At 40.2% G+C, this 14,435-nt stretch overlaps 1 protein-coding gene and 1 non-coding gene across 3 annotated transcripts in view; both read right to left on the minus strand.

Moving 5' to 3' along the window:
• KPNA6 (karyopherin subunit alpha 6) overlaps positions 1 to 14,435 on the minus strand; it is a 59,641-nt gene that overhangs the window by 21,370 nt on the left and 23,836 nt on the right. The gene's annotated exons all lie outside the window — the stretch shown is intronic.
• LOC129648129 (small nucleolar RNA SNORA79) lies at positions 520 to 667 on the minus strand. Its single transcript, XR_008712712.1, has one exon. It is a non-coding gene; the product is annotated as a small nucleolar RNA SNORA79 (small nucleolar RNA).

Consider the following 14,435-nt stretch of genomic DNA (forward strand, 5'->3'; position numbering starts at 1 on the left):
ACTTTGGCCACCTCATGTGAAGAGTGGACTCATTGGAAAAGACTCTGATGCTGGGAGGGATTGGGGGCAGGAGGAGAAAGGGACGACAGAGGATGAGATGGCTGGATGGCATCACTGACTCGATGGACATGAGTCTGAGTGAACTCCGGGAGATGGTGATGGACAGGGAGGCCTGGCGTGCTGTGATTCATGGGTCACAAAGAGTCGGACACGACTGAGCGACTGATCTGATCTGATCTGTATGAGCCCCTTATATTGTTGTTGCTGTGGCGTTTCTTAGTCATGTCTGACTCTTTGTGACTCCATGGACTGCAGCACACCAGACTTCCCTGTCCTTCACTATATCCTGGAGTTTGCTCAAACTCATGTCCATTGGTTTGGTGGTGGTTGATTTGGAGATGGATGTATGGCATCACCGAGTCCCTTATATATTTTGGATATTAATCCCTTGTCAGATATAGAGTTAGGAAATATTTTTTCCCACAGGTTGCCTTTTCATTTTGTTGACCATTTCTTTTTAATTGTTTGACTCTGCAAAAATCAGAAGGCACTGACAGACAGCCACCCAATTCCCATGATGCCCTGAGTGAAGGTAAGTCAGCTTAGACATATGATAGGCTAAAATCCCACTACTTAAGGCTCCAAGCAGTGAGAGAAACAGCCATCAAATGCTGATCTTTTTATTTTTTGGGGGGGAGGGGTGCTGTGCAGAAGCTTTTAAGTTTTCTACTTTAAGCTTTCTAGTTTATGGGTCCTACTTGTTTATCTCTGCTTTTGCTGCTTGTGCTTTGGTGTTATATCACCCTCCCCCCTCCAAAAAAATCACTGCCAAGACTAAGGTCTTTTTTTCCTGTGTCTTCTTATAGGAGTTTTAACAAGTTTCATGTGTTACCATCAAGTCTTACTTCATCAGCTAAGTACCATGTTGCCTTCCAAAGTGATGCCAATTCATATTAGCTTAGCAATACACGAGCTCTCATTGATACTCATCCTATTACTTAGAACGGTCACTTTTGCCAATCTACTGAATATAATGTACTTCATTAGGATAAAGATTTGCATTACTAATAGGGTTATTAGATTTTATGTTAATTAGCCATGTTTCCCTTTCTGTGAAAAATGTCTGTTTATGGTACGTCGAATATTTTTCCATTGAATTACTTGTCCTTTTCTTATTGATTTATAGTTCTTAAGGTATTCTAGTTATTAACTATTTGTTGAGTATTTGTATTACAAATACCTTCTAGTCTCTTTTCACTTTTTTTCAATTTTCACTTTATGGAGTTCTTTAACAAGTTCTTAACTATAATGGAAGTTTTGCTTTAATACCTAGCTCTTTCTGTGTGTCTTGTTTAATAAATCCTTTAATGCTCCCAAGGTCAGAAAGATACCCTGTGATGTCTTCTGAAAGTTTTAAGGCTTGCCCTTTACATGCCAGTGTTTCATCTGCCTGAAATTTAATTAATTGGATATAAGCCTTAGGAAGTTAATATAAAGTCTGAACATTAATGACTTAGGTACACAGGTTAGGGGAAAAAAAGTAGAAAGGAGAGAGAAATTATACAGTAGAGAGAATCAACAAGGGCGAAACTTGGATCTTTCAAAAGACTGAAAATAGTCAAGTCTCTGGTTAGATCTCTCAGGAACAAAAGAGGGCACACGTTTTAGAAATGAAAAAAGAACATAACTACAGGTAACTGAAAAGATAAAAAAGGGAATATGAACAACTTTATGCTAGCTAACTTGCTTGAAAAGACAAATTTCTAGAATAGTATAACTTGCTAAAAGTGACTCAGAATATCTAACTAGCCTTATAACCATTAAATATATCGAATCAGCACTAAACAATATTTCCACAAAGAAAATGCCAGGTCTAAATGGTTTTACAAATGAGATTTAAAAAAAATTTTTTTTTTTTTTGGCTACAATATGCAGCTTCTAGGATTTAAGTTCCCTGACCAGGAATCAAATCCAGGCCCTTGGCAATGAGAGCTCAGAGTCCTAACCACTGGAGCACCAGGGAATTCTCGAGTTTTACCAATTTTTTAAATAAGTTGTTTCACTCTTACACATACTTCCTTCTGGAAAAAGGACATTCTTTTGATAACAATACCAAAGAAGGATAACATGAGAGAAGGTCCTATAATTTCCTGTATCACTTATGAACAAGGATGTGCACGCTCAGTTGTTTAGTCATGTCTGAAGCTACAAAAACTCCAAATAACACCAGCACAAGGTGGGGGAGAGAAAAATGAGGAGTCTGGGATTAACACATATACACTACCATATATAAGGTAGGTAAACAACAAGGAACTACCGTGTAACACAGGGAACTCCACTCAATATCCTGTAAAATCTATAATGTAACCTACAATGGAAAAGAATCTGAGGGACTTCCCTGGTGGTCCAGTGTTTGGGACTCCGTACTTACCCTGCAGGGGACAATGGGTTCAGTTTCTGACTGGGGAGCTAAGATCCCACATGCTACATGGTGCAGCCAAAAAAAAAAAAAAATCTGAGAAAGAACACACACACACACACACACACACACACATACATAACTGAATCATTCTTCTGTACACTTGAATCTAAAACACTGAAAATTAATTATACTTCAGCAAAAAATAAAATTTAAAAGGATAATGAAATAACATCATCAATTGTACTTTAAACTTGTTCAGACAAGCAAAAGTTGAGACTGTCTCTAGCAGACCTGCATTGTGTCCGCTGTGCTCAGTCACATATGACCTGTATGATTCTTTGCGATCCCATGGGCTGTAGCCCACCCGGCTCCTCTGTCCATGAGACTTTTCAGGCAGGAAAACTGGAGTGGGTTGCCATTTCCTCCTCCAGGGGATCTTCGTGACCCAGGGATCAAACCCACTTCTCCTTTATCTCCTCCACTGCAGGTGGATTCTTTACCCACTTAATTATCAGGGAAGCTCTAAGACCTGCACTAAAGAAAGTCTAAAGTTCTTCAAGTAGAGGGAAAATGATACCAGAAGGTAATTCAACAAATAAAAAAGGAACCAAAAAGAAATTCTGGAGTTGAAACATATAATAGCTGAAATGAATTCACTAGAAGGGTTCAACAGCACATTTGAGCAGGCAACAGACAGAAGTAGCAGGCCTGAAGATAGGAAAATTGAAATTATGCAGTCTGAGCAGAAAGGGAAAAATAATGCAGAAAAGTGAATAGAGAGCCTAGGGATCCATGAAACTCCAATAATCAAATCACAAAATATGCATTATGGGAGTCAAAGAAATGGGAGATAAAGGGGAAAAGAATTTTGTAGAAATAATGGCAAAAAAAAAAAAAAAAAAAGCCATCAATGTACACAGAAAGATACTCAATTTCAAGGAGAAAAATTCAGGTCTACATCTAGAAACATAATCAAACTATTGAGAACCAAATACAAAAGGAAAATCTTCAAAGCAGCAAGGAAGAAGTGACTCATCACATACAAGCCAGTTTTTCATCAAAAAGGCACTGAGATCTTTAAATGTATAGATATTGAAAGCGCTAAAGAAAAACGTTCAAAGAATTCTGTATCTGACAAAACCGCACTTCAAAAACAACGGAGAAACCAAGATACTCTCAGGCAAAAGCTGAGGGAATCTGTTACCACCAGACCCGCTCTATAAGAAATGCTGAAGGGAGTCCTTCAAGTTGAATGAAAGGACATTACACAGTAACTTGAAGCTACATGGGGAAATATAAAAGCCAGTTTTCGAGGATTTTTGGTTTGTAATGCCACTTTTTATTTTCTATATGATTTAAAAGAAAACGTAGGACTTCTCTGGTGGTAGACTAGATGGGGATCCCCCTGCCAATACAGAGAACGTGGGTTTGACCCCTGGTCCAGGAGGATTCCACATGCTGTGGAGCAACTAAACCTGTGCACCACAACTACTGAGTCAGAGAGCTGCAACTACTGTGTGCCCCAGAGCCTGTGCTCCTCAGCAAGAGAGGGCCCTGCTCGCCACAAACAGAGAAAGCCTGCGCGCCACAAGGAAGACTCACTAAAAACAAGGAAATTATTAAAAAGACAAATGCATAAAATAATAATGAGCAAAAGTTTCTGTATGCTACTGAAGTTAAGTTGGTATCAATTCAAACTACATTGTGATAAATTTGGGATGTTAAATGTAAAGCCCACAATCTCTCTCTCTCTCTCTCTATATATATACATACATACACACACAAAATAAAAATATACACAAAGGAAAAGAGAAGTGAATGAAAACAATTCACTACAACAAACAAATTAAACACAAAAGGCAGTAACAGAGGAAGAGAGGGACAAAAAGGTATAAGAAAGAAAGAAAAAAGAACAAAATGGCAGAAGTCTTTCCTTATCAATAATTACATTATACTTTTTTTTGGGGGGTAGTGCCAACTGGCTTGCAGGATCTTAGTTTTCTGACCAGGAATCAAATGTGGGCCCCCAGTAGTGGAAATGCAGGGTCTTAACCACGGGACTTATTACCAAATTCAGACTTAAATTGAAGAAAGTAGGGAAAACCCACTAGACCATTCAGGTATGACCTAAATCAAATCCCTTATGATTATACAGTGGAAGTGAGAAATAGATTTAAGGGCCTAGACCTGATAGAGTGCCTGATGAACTATGGATGGAGGTTCGTGACATTGTACAGGAGACAGGGATTAAGACCATCCCCAAGAAAAAGAAATGCAAAAAAGCAAAACGGCTGTCTGAGGAGGCCTTACAAATAGTTGTGAAAAGAAGAGAAGTGAAAAGCAAAGGAGAAAAGGAAAGATATACCCATTTGAATGCAGAGTTCCAAAGAACAGCAAGGAGAGATAAGAAAGCCTTCCTCAGTGATCAGTGGAAAGAAATAAAGGAAAACAATAGAAAGGGAAAGACTAGAGATCTCCTCAAGAAAATTAGAGATACCAAGGGAATATTTCATGCAAAGATGGGCACAATAAAGGACAAAAATGGTATGGACCTAACAGAAGCAGAAGATATTAAGAAGAGATGGCAAGAATACACAAAAGAACTGTACAAAAAAGATCTTCACGACCCAGATAATAATGATGGTGTGATCACTGACCTAGAGCCAGACATCCTGGAATGTGAAGTCAAGTGGACCTTAGGAAGCATCACTACGAACAAAGCTAGTGGAGGTGATGGAATTCCAGTGGAGCTATTTCAAATGCTGAAAGATGATGCTGTGAAAGTGCTGCACTCACTATGCCAGCAAATTTGGAAAACTCAGCAGTGGCCACAGGACTGGAAAAGGTCAGTTTTCATTCCAACCCAAAGAAAGGCAATGCCAAAGAATGCTCAAACCACTGCACAATTGCACTCATCTCACACACTAATAAATAGTAAGTAATGCTCAAAATTCTCCAAGCCAGACTTCAGCAATATGTGAACCGTGAACTTCCTGATGTTCAACCTGGTTTCAGAAAAGGCAGAAGAACCAGAGATCAAATTACCATAATCTGTTAGATCATCGAAAAGCAAGAGTTCCAGAAGAACATCTATTTCTGTTTTATTGACTATGCCAAAGTCTTTGACTGTGTGGATCACAATAAACTGTGGGAAATTCTGAAAGAGATGGGAATACCAGACCACCTGATCTGCCTCTTGAGAAACCTGTATGCAGGTGAGGAATCAACAGTTAGAACTGGACATGGAACAACAGACTGGTTCCAAATAGGAAAAGGAGTACATCAAGGCTGTATACTGTCACCCTGCTTATTTAATTTATATGTAGACTACATCATGAGAAACGCTGGGCTGGAAAAAGCACAAGCTGGAATCAAGACTGCCGGGAGAAATATCAATAATCTCAGATATGCAGATGACACCACCCTTATGTCAGAAAGTGAAGAACTAAAGAGTCTCTTGATGAAAGTGAAAGAGGAGAGTGAAAAAGTCGGCTTAAAGCTCAACATTCAAAAACTAAGATCATGGCATCTGGTCCCATCACTTCATGGCAAATAGATGGGGAAACAGTGGGAGACTTTATTTTTCTGGGCTCCAAAATCACTGCAGATGGTGATTGCAGCCATGAAATTAAAAGACGCTTGCTCCTGGGAAGAAAAGCTATGACCAACCTAGACAGCCTATTAAAAGGCAGAGACATTATTTTGCCAACAAAGGTCCATCTAATCAAGGTTATGGTTTTTCCAGTAGTCATGTATGGAGTGAGAGTGAGACTGTGAAGAAAGCTGAGCGCTGAAGAATTGATACTTTTGAACTGGGGTGTTGGAGAAAATTCTTGAGAGTCCCCTGGATTGCAAGGAGATCCAACCACTCCATCCTAAAGGAAATCAGTCTTGAATATTCACTGGAAGGACCGATGCTGAAGCTGAAACTCCAGTACTTTGGCCACCTGATGCGAAGAACTGACTCATCTGAAAAGACCCTGATGCTGGCAAAGACTGAAGGTGGGAGAAGGGGACGACAGAGGATCAGATGGTTGGATGGCATCACTGACTCAATGGACATGAGTTTGAGTAAACTCTAGGAGTTGGTGATGGACAGGGAGGCCTGGCATGCTGCAGTCCATGGGGTCGCAGAGTCGGACATGATGTAGCAACTGAACTGAACTGAACCACTGGACTGCCAGTGAACTCCCAAGTAATTATATTATACTTAATAGCCCCTGGTGGCTCAGATGGTAAAGAATCTGCCTGCAATGCAGGAGACCCAGAAGATATGGGTTTGATCCCTGGGTCGGGAAGATCCCCTGGAGAAGGGAATGTACCCACTCCAGTATTCCTGCCTGGAGATTCCATAAACAGAGGAGTTTATATAGATTAAACTCTTTAGTTGAAAGGCAGAGATGGGCAGCAGATTAAAAAAAACAATAACCATGATCTACTACTACATGCTGTCTGCAGAGACTTACTGTATATCTGAAAACACAAAGAAGTTGAAAGTAAACGGGTGAAAAAAGATATTCATGCAAATGGCAAGCAAAAGAGAGCTGGGATGGCTATACTAAATATCAGACAAAAATTTTTAAGTAAAAACCTGTTACAACAAAGTAAAGGGAAAAACAGTTCTACAATAACATTTAGAGACTTTAATCACCACTTTCAATAATGAATAGAACCTAGACAGAAGATCAATAAGGAAACAGGACTTTTACATTATAAATCAGTTAGATCTAAAAGACACATAGAACAGTCCCACCCAGCAAGAGCAAGTATTGCCAAGTATGAATGCATGGAATATTCTCCAGAATCAACTGTATTAAGGCACAAAGTCTCCGCAGATTCTAAAGGATTGATATTAAGACAAATTATCTTCTTTAACCACGTGGAAAGAAACTAGAAATAACAGTAAAAGAAAACTGGAAAATCCATAAATATATGGAAACCAAACAACAGACTCTTAAATAAGTTGAAAGACTCACACTTCCTGATTTCATAATTTACTACAAAGTTACAATAATCAAAACAGTGCGATGCTGGTGTAAGGATAAACAAAAGAACAGAATTGAGAGAGAATTCTATAATCAAGAGAACAGAATTGAGAGTCCACAAATAAACTCATACATCCGTGGCCAGTAAACTGATTTTTAAAAATATTTTTATTTACTTATTTGACTGTGCTGGTGTTAGCTGAGGCATGTGGGATCCAGTTCCCTGACCAGAATCAAACCCAGGCCCCCTGCAATGGGAGCAGGGAATCTTAGCCACAGGACCGCCAGGGAATTTCCCCAGCCAATTGATTTTTGACAAGGGTATTAAGTCCATTCAATGGAGTAAGAATGGTCTCTTCAACTGGTGCTGGGACAACTAAATGTTCATATACAAAAGAATGGAGTCAGATTCTTAGCTTATACCATACACAAGACAAAACTTAAAATGGATCAACAACCTAAATATACAAAGACCATAAAACTCTTACACTAGAACATGGGTAAATTTTTATGATCTTGGATTTTGCAATGGATTCTTAGTTATGACATCAAAAGCACAAGCAAAAAAAAAAAAAAAAAAAAAAGACATTAACAAGGAAGTAAAAAGACAACTTACAGGAGAAATAACTTTCAAATCTATCTGATAAGGGTTTTAATATTCAGAATATATAAAGAATTTCTACAACTCAACAGCAAAGACAGCTCAATTTAAAAATAGGCAAATGGGGGCTTCCGTGCTGGGCCAGTGGTTAGGAATCTGCCTCCCAATTCAGGAGACACTGGTTCAATTCCTGGTCCGGGAAGATCCCACATGTCATGGGGCAACTAAATCCATGCTCCACAACTACTGAGCCCACCTATCATAACTACTGAAGCTCTCTAACCGCACTCCACAAGAGAGGTCATTGCAACAAGAAAACCATACCACCAAGAAGAGAGCAGCCCCCTCTCTCTGCAACTAGAGAAAGCCCCTGTGTAGCAATGAAGACCCAGAGCAGCCAAAAATAAATGAAAAATTAAAAAAAAAAAAAAAAAAAAAAGGATAAAAAGTAAACATAGGCAAATGGGACTTCCTGGTGGTCTAATGGCTAAGACTCGATGCTTCCAATGCAGGGGGCCTGGGTTTGATCCCTGGTCAGGGAAGGAGATCCCACATGATCCCATGCATATTCAACTAACATGGTGCAGCCAAAAAGAAAATAATAAATAAAAATAAATATTTTTAAAAAGACATTAAAAATGAATTGATAAACAAAACGTGGCATATACATACGATGGGATATTATTCATCCATAAAAAGGAATGAAGATTTGACACATGCTACATTCTTGGGCTCCAAAATCATTCTGGATGGTGACTGCAGCTATAAAATTAAAATATGCTTGCTCCTTAGAAGGAAAGCTATGACAAACCTAGACAGTGTGTAAAAAAGCAAAGACATCATTTTGCCAACAAAGGTCCATCCAGTCAAAGCTATGGTTTTTCCAGTAGTCATATATGGATGTGAGAGTTGGGCCATAAAGAAGGCTGAGTGCCAAAGAACTAATGCCTTCAAATTGTGGTGTGAGAGAAGACTATTGAAAGACCCCTGGCTGCAAGGAGATCAAAGCAGTCAATCCTAAAGTAAATCAACCTTGAATATTCATTGGAAGGACTGATGCTCCAATACTTTGGCCACCTGATGAGAAGAGCTGATTTACCGGAAAAGACTCTGATGCTGGGAAAGATTGAAGACAAAAGAAGACAGCAGCAGTGGATGAGATGGTTAGATAGCATTACTGACTCAATGGACATGAATCTGAGCAAACTCTGGGAGATAGTGAAGTACAGAGAAGCTTGGCGTGCTGTAGTCCATGAGGTTGCAAACAGTCGGACACAATTTAGCAACTGAACAACAACAACACTGAAGAACCCTAAAGATAGTATGTTAAGTAAAAACAAGCCAGGATAAAGGATAAAGAAAAGGATAAAGATTACATGATTTCACTTACATGAGGTACCTGGAAACTTGCAGAGACAAAAAGTAGATTCAGTTCAGTTCAGGTGCTCAGTCGTGTCCGACTCTTTGCGACCCCATGAATCACAGCACGCCAGGCCTCCCTGTCCATAACCAACTCCCGGAGTTCACTCAGACTCACATCCATCGAGTCACTGATGCTATCCAGCCATCTCATCCTCTGCCGTCCCCTTCTCCTCCTGCCCCCAATCCCTCCCAGCATCAGAGTCTCAGTTTTCCAATGAGTCAACTCTTCACATGAGGTGGCCAAAGTATTGGAGTTTCAGCTTTAGCATCATTCCTTCCAAAGAAATCCCAGGGCTGATCTCCTTCAGAATGGACTGGTTGGATCTCCTTGCAGCCCAAGGGACTCTCAAGAGTCTTCTCCAACACCACAGTTCAAAAGCATCAATTCTTCGGGACTCAGCTTTCTTCACAGTCCAACTCTCATGTCCATACATGACCACTGGAAAAACCAATTCCTTGACTAGACGGACCTTGGTTGGCAAAGTAACGTCTCTGCTTTTCAATATGCTATCTAGGTTGGTCATAACTTTTCTTCCAAGGAGTAAGCGTCTTTTAATTTCATAGCATGCAGTCACCATCTGCAGAGTACATCATGCAAAATGCCAGGATGGATAAAGCACAAACTGGAATCAAGATTGCCGACAGAAATATCAATAACCTGCAGTCACCATCTGCAGAGTACATCATGCAAAATGCCAGGATGGATAAAGCACAAACTGGAATCAAGATTGCCGACAGAAATATCAATAACCTGCAGTCACCATCTGCAGTGATTTTGGAGCCCCAAAAAATAAAGTCTGACACTGTTTCCACTGTTTCCCCATCTATTTCCCATCAAGTGATGGGACCAGATGCCATGATCTTCGTTTTCTGAATGTTGAGCTTTAAGCCAACTTTTTCACTCTCCACTTTCATCAAGAGACTCTTTAGTTCCTCTTCACTTTCTGCCATAAGCGTGGTGTCATCTTCATATCTGAGGTTATTGATATTTCTCCCAGCAATCCTGATTCCAGCTTGTGCTTCTTCTGTTTCTCATGATGTACTCTGTATATAAATTAAATAAGCAGGGTGACAATATACAGCCTTGATGTACTCCTTTTCCTATTTGGAACCAGTCTGTTGTTCCATGTCCAGTTCTAACTGTTGCTTCCTGACCTGCATACAGATTTCTCAAGAGGCAAGTCAGGTGGTCTGGTATTCCCATCTCTTTCAGAATTTTCCACAGTTTATTGTGATCCACACAGTCAAAGGCTTTGGCATAGTCAATAAAGCAGAAATAGATGTTTTTCTGGAACTCTCTTGCTTTTTCCATGATTCAGAAGATGTTGGCAATTTGATCTCTGGTTCCTCTGCCTTTTCTAAAACCAGCTTGAACATCTGGAAGTTCAGGGTTCACGTACTGCTGAAGCCTGGCTTGGAGAATTTTGAGCATTACTTTACTAGTGTGTGAGATGAGTGCAATTGTGCGGTAGTTTGACCATTCTTTGGCATTGCCTTTCTTTGGGCATTTCTTTGGAATGAAAACTGACCTTTTCCAGTCCTGTGGCCACTGCTGAGTTTTCCAAATTTGCTGGCATATTGAGTGCAGCACTTTCACAGCATCATCTTTCAGGATTTGAAATAGCTCCACTGGAATTCCATCACCTCCACTAGCTTTGTTTGTAGTCATGCTTTCTAAGGCCCACTTGACTTCACATTCCAGGATGTCTGGCTCTAGGTCAGTGATCACACCATCGTGATTATCTGGGTCGTGAAGATCTTTTTTGTACAGTTCTTCTGTGTATTCTTGCCACCTCTTCTTAATATCTTCTGCTTCTGTTAGGTCCATACCATTTCTGTCCTTGATTGTGCTCATCTTTGCATGAAATGTTCCCTTGGTATCTCTGATTTTCTTGAAGAGATCTCTAGTCTTTCCCATTCTGTTGTTTTCCTCTATTTCTTTGCATTGATTGCTGAAGAAGGCTTTCTCATCTCTTCTTGCTATTCTTTGGAACTCTGCATTCAGATGCTTCTATCTTTCATTTTCTCCTTTGCTTTTTGCTTCTCTTCTCTTCACAGCTATTTGTAAGGCCTCCCCAGACAGCCGTTTTGCTTTTTTGCATTTCTTTTCCATGGGGATGGTCTTGATCCCTGTCTCCTGTACAATGTCACGAACCTCATTCCATAGTTCATCAGGCACTCTATCTATCAGATCTAGGCCCTTAAATCTATTTCTCACTTCCACTGTATAATCATAAGGGATTTGATTTAGATTTTGAAGTAGATTAGAGATTATCAAAGTAGATTAGAGATTATCAGGTACAAGTGGAAGGGAGAAATGAGAAATTATTGCTTAATGGAAAAGTTTCTGTCTGTAGTGATGAAAAGCTTGGAAATGGATAGTGGTGATGGTTGAGCAACATTGTAGATGCAACTGATGCTGCTTAATAATGATTAAAGTGGTGAATTGTGTCATGAAGGGTGAAGTGAAGTTGCTCAGTCGTGTCCGACTCTTTGCGACCCCACGGACTGTAGCCTACCAGGCTCCTCTGTCCATGGGATTTTCCAGGCAATAGTATTGGAGTGGATTGCCATTTCCTTCTCCAGGGCATCTTCCCAACCCAGGGATCGAACCCGGGTTTCCCGCATTGTAGACAGACACTTTACCATCTGAGCCACCAGGGAAGTCCTCTGGTATCATATTTTACCACAAAATTTATAAATAGCAGCATATCTCTTCCAATTAAATTAACATAGAATCTTAGTTATTTTTTGTGTGTGTGTGTAAGATTTTGTATTTGTCTACTTGTATTCATTCATCACAGGGTCAATTATATTTTCTTATTTTCTGAGTTCCTGATGTTTTGCCATTTGGGAACCTACAAACCCAGGAGAGATCAACACTCCCATGGCTAGCTAATTCCTACAGATAACAACATGTCTAAGAGCATGCCTTTGTAAAGGAACCAACCCAGAGTCATATTTCCTTTATCTTGCCTGTATACCCAGGAGGCAATATTCCTCTGCTTCATCCTAGGGCCCCAAAAGTAGTGGGTAACTAGAGACTACTCTTATAGCCCAAAGCCCTCCAGAATTATTCAAATTAGCCAATACTAAACTGCTTATTTGGCCCTGCCTTCACTTTCCCTCTGAAACTGCAATAAAGGATCTGGCCTAAACCTTCTGCTTGCTCGTGCCCCTTCTGCCCCCTGACCACCCTGGTGTTTTCCTCTGTGACCCTGTGTGGCAAGTGGTAACCCACCTCCCACAGCCCGCGGACCCATAATAAAGTTCCTCCTGCCAAGCCTCATTTGTGTTTCCTCCTGTGGCCTCAGTGACTTTATCATATCTTACTCAATATTGACATTTTAAAAACAACATCACTATTTAAAAAACTGATAAAAGTGAAGCTGATTATGTAGAAATACGAGCAGAGGAGCCTTATTAACTTGGTCTACCCTTTATAGTCATTTCTTACCCTTTAAATTTCTAGTCTGAAACAGTTACTAAAAGTATTACAAAAGGGATGAAAAATAAATTTTAGAGGCACACAGAAAGGGACAATTAACTCTAATATCATTTTTTGGGGGAGTGTTCTGGGGTGATCATAATGAGAGCTTAAAAAGAAATCTCCCGAAGGTAAGATTAGGGCTGGTTCTTCAAGCAGGAGACCACCTTGAGGATTCAAGTGCAGTAAGAAATTACATAAATGTGAGGGGGGAAGTAGTCTATTAAGAGAATCTGCATGAAAGAGAAATCAAAATGGAAGCAGTTGAGGAGAGGGCTGAATTCTAGAGCTAGAGATACTAAGGAAATGAAGCTTCAGAAAAGGTGCCTCTGTTCATTCCAGAGAGCAGGTAGGCAAACCACGACAGCAGTAGAGGTCGTATGAGGTACAAGTTTCTACATCCACTTAGCAAAGCCCAGGTCGATTTACTGTTAAAAAATAAAGTTCTAGGGGAATGCAGTGGCCTCCCTTTGGGGTCCCTGATCACCCCTATGCCTGGAGACTAATAGGCACAGGACAAATTCCTAAAGGCTCCACTATGGACTGCTGTTCCCCAATACCTGACACATGGTTTTTCATGACTCTGAGCCTGGGCTCTCCCAGAGGGCTGTCTCTTCCTTCAAGCAGAGCTGACAGTGAAGCTGGAAGGAGAACTAGGCTGTGCTTTAGTCACCATGGTGACAAGAAACTATCACAAATATTTGCTTATGACTTCACTGGAGAAGCCAAACAGGGGAGGTTAGATTGGAAGGAGGAACATTTGCAGAAGCACATCTGGAAGCAGCAACCAAAGGAATGCTGGGACTCTCATTCAGGGACTAGCAGGCAAAGGGGCTTTTTCATCACGCACTCCCTTACTTGCTGAGCCTGGACCAAGAAATCCACAATACAAACATACCTTTTCAAACATCTGACTGTCTCAGGCAGACTTTGAGTTTTCTTAGTTGAAGAACTCTCTGAATAGGTCCCTGAAATTGCTTGCACCTCTTGTTTCTAGGAAATAACGGCTACTGTTGCCATGCATTTCCTAAGCTCTTAGAACCAAGGAACTAGCAAGAATAATACAAAATAAGTGTGGACTCTGTTATGGCCTGAATTATACCTCATCCTCCACCGATTCATATTTTGAAGTCTATCCTAATACCTCAAAATGTGACTGTACTTGGAGATAGCTTTTTAAAAAATGAGGATACTGGAGTAAGGCCCTAATTCAATATGACCAGTGCCTTTATAAGAGAAGATTAAGAGACAGATGTACATAGCAGGAGAACACCATGTGAACATGAAAACAGCTATTTGGAAACCAGGAAGAGAGGTCTCAGGGTTAGCCAATCCTGCTAACATCTTGATCTTGGACTTCTAGCCTCTAGAACTATGAGAGGATAAATTTTTGTTGTTTAAGCCATCCAATCTGTTTTGTTATTTAGTCTTAGCAAATTAATACAGGCCCTCATCGACACAGAAATAACCTGAGTCTAAGGTCACACACTAAGGGAGTAGCCAGATTATTGCAGTACT

Source organism: Bubalus kerabau, chromosome 3, assembly GCF_029407905.1.
Source record: "Bubalus kerabau isolate K-KA32 ecotype Philippines breed swamp buffalo chromosome 3, PCC_UOA_SB_1v2, whole genome shotgun sequence".
NCBI lineage: Eukaryota > Metazoa > Chordata > Mammalia > Artiodactyla > Bovidae > Bubalus > Bubalus kerabau.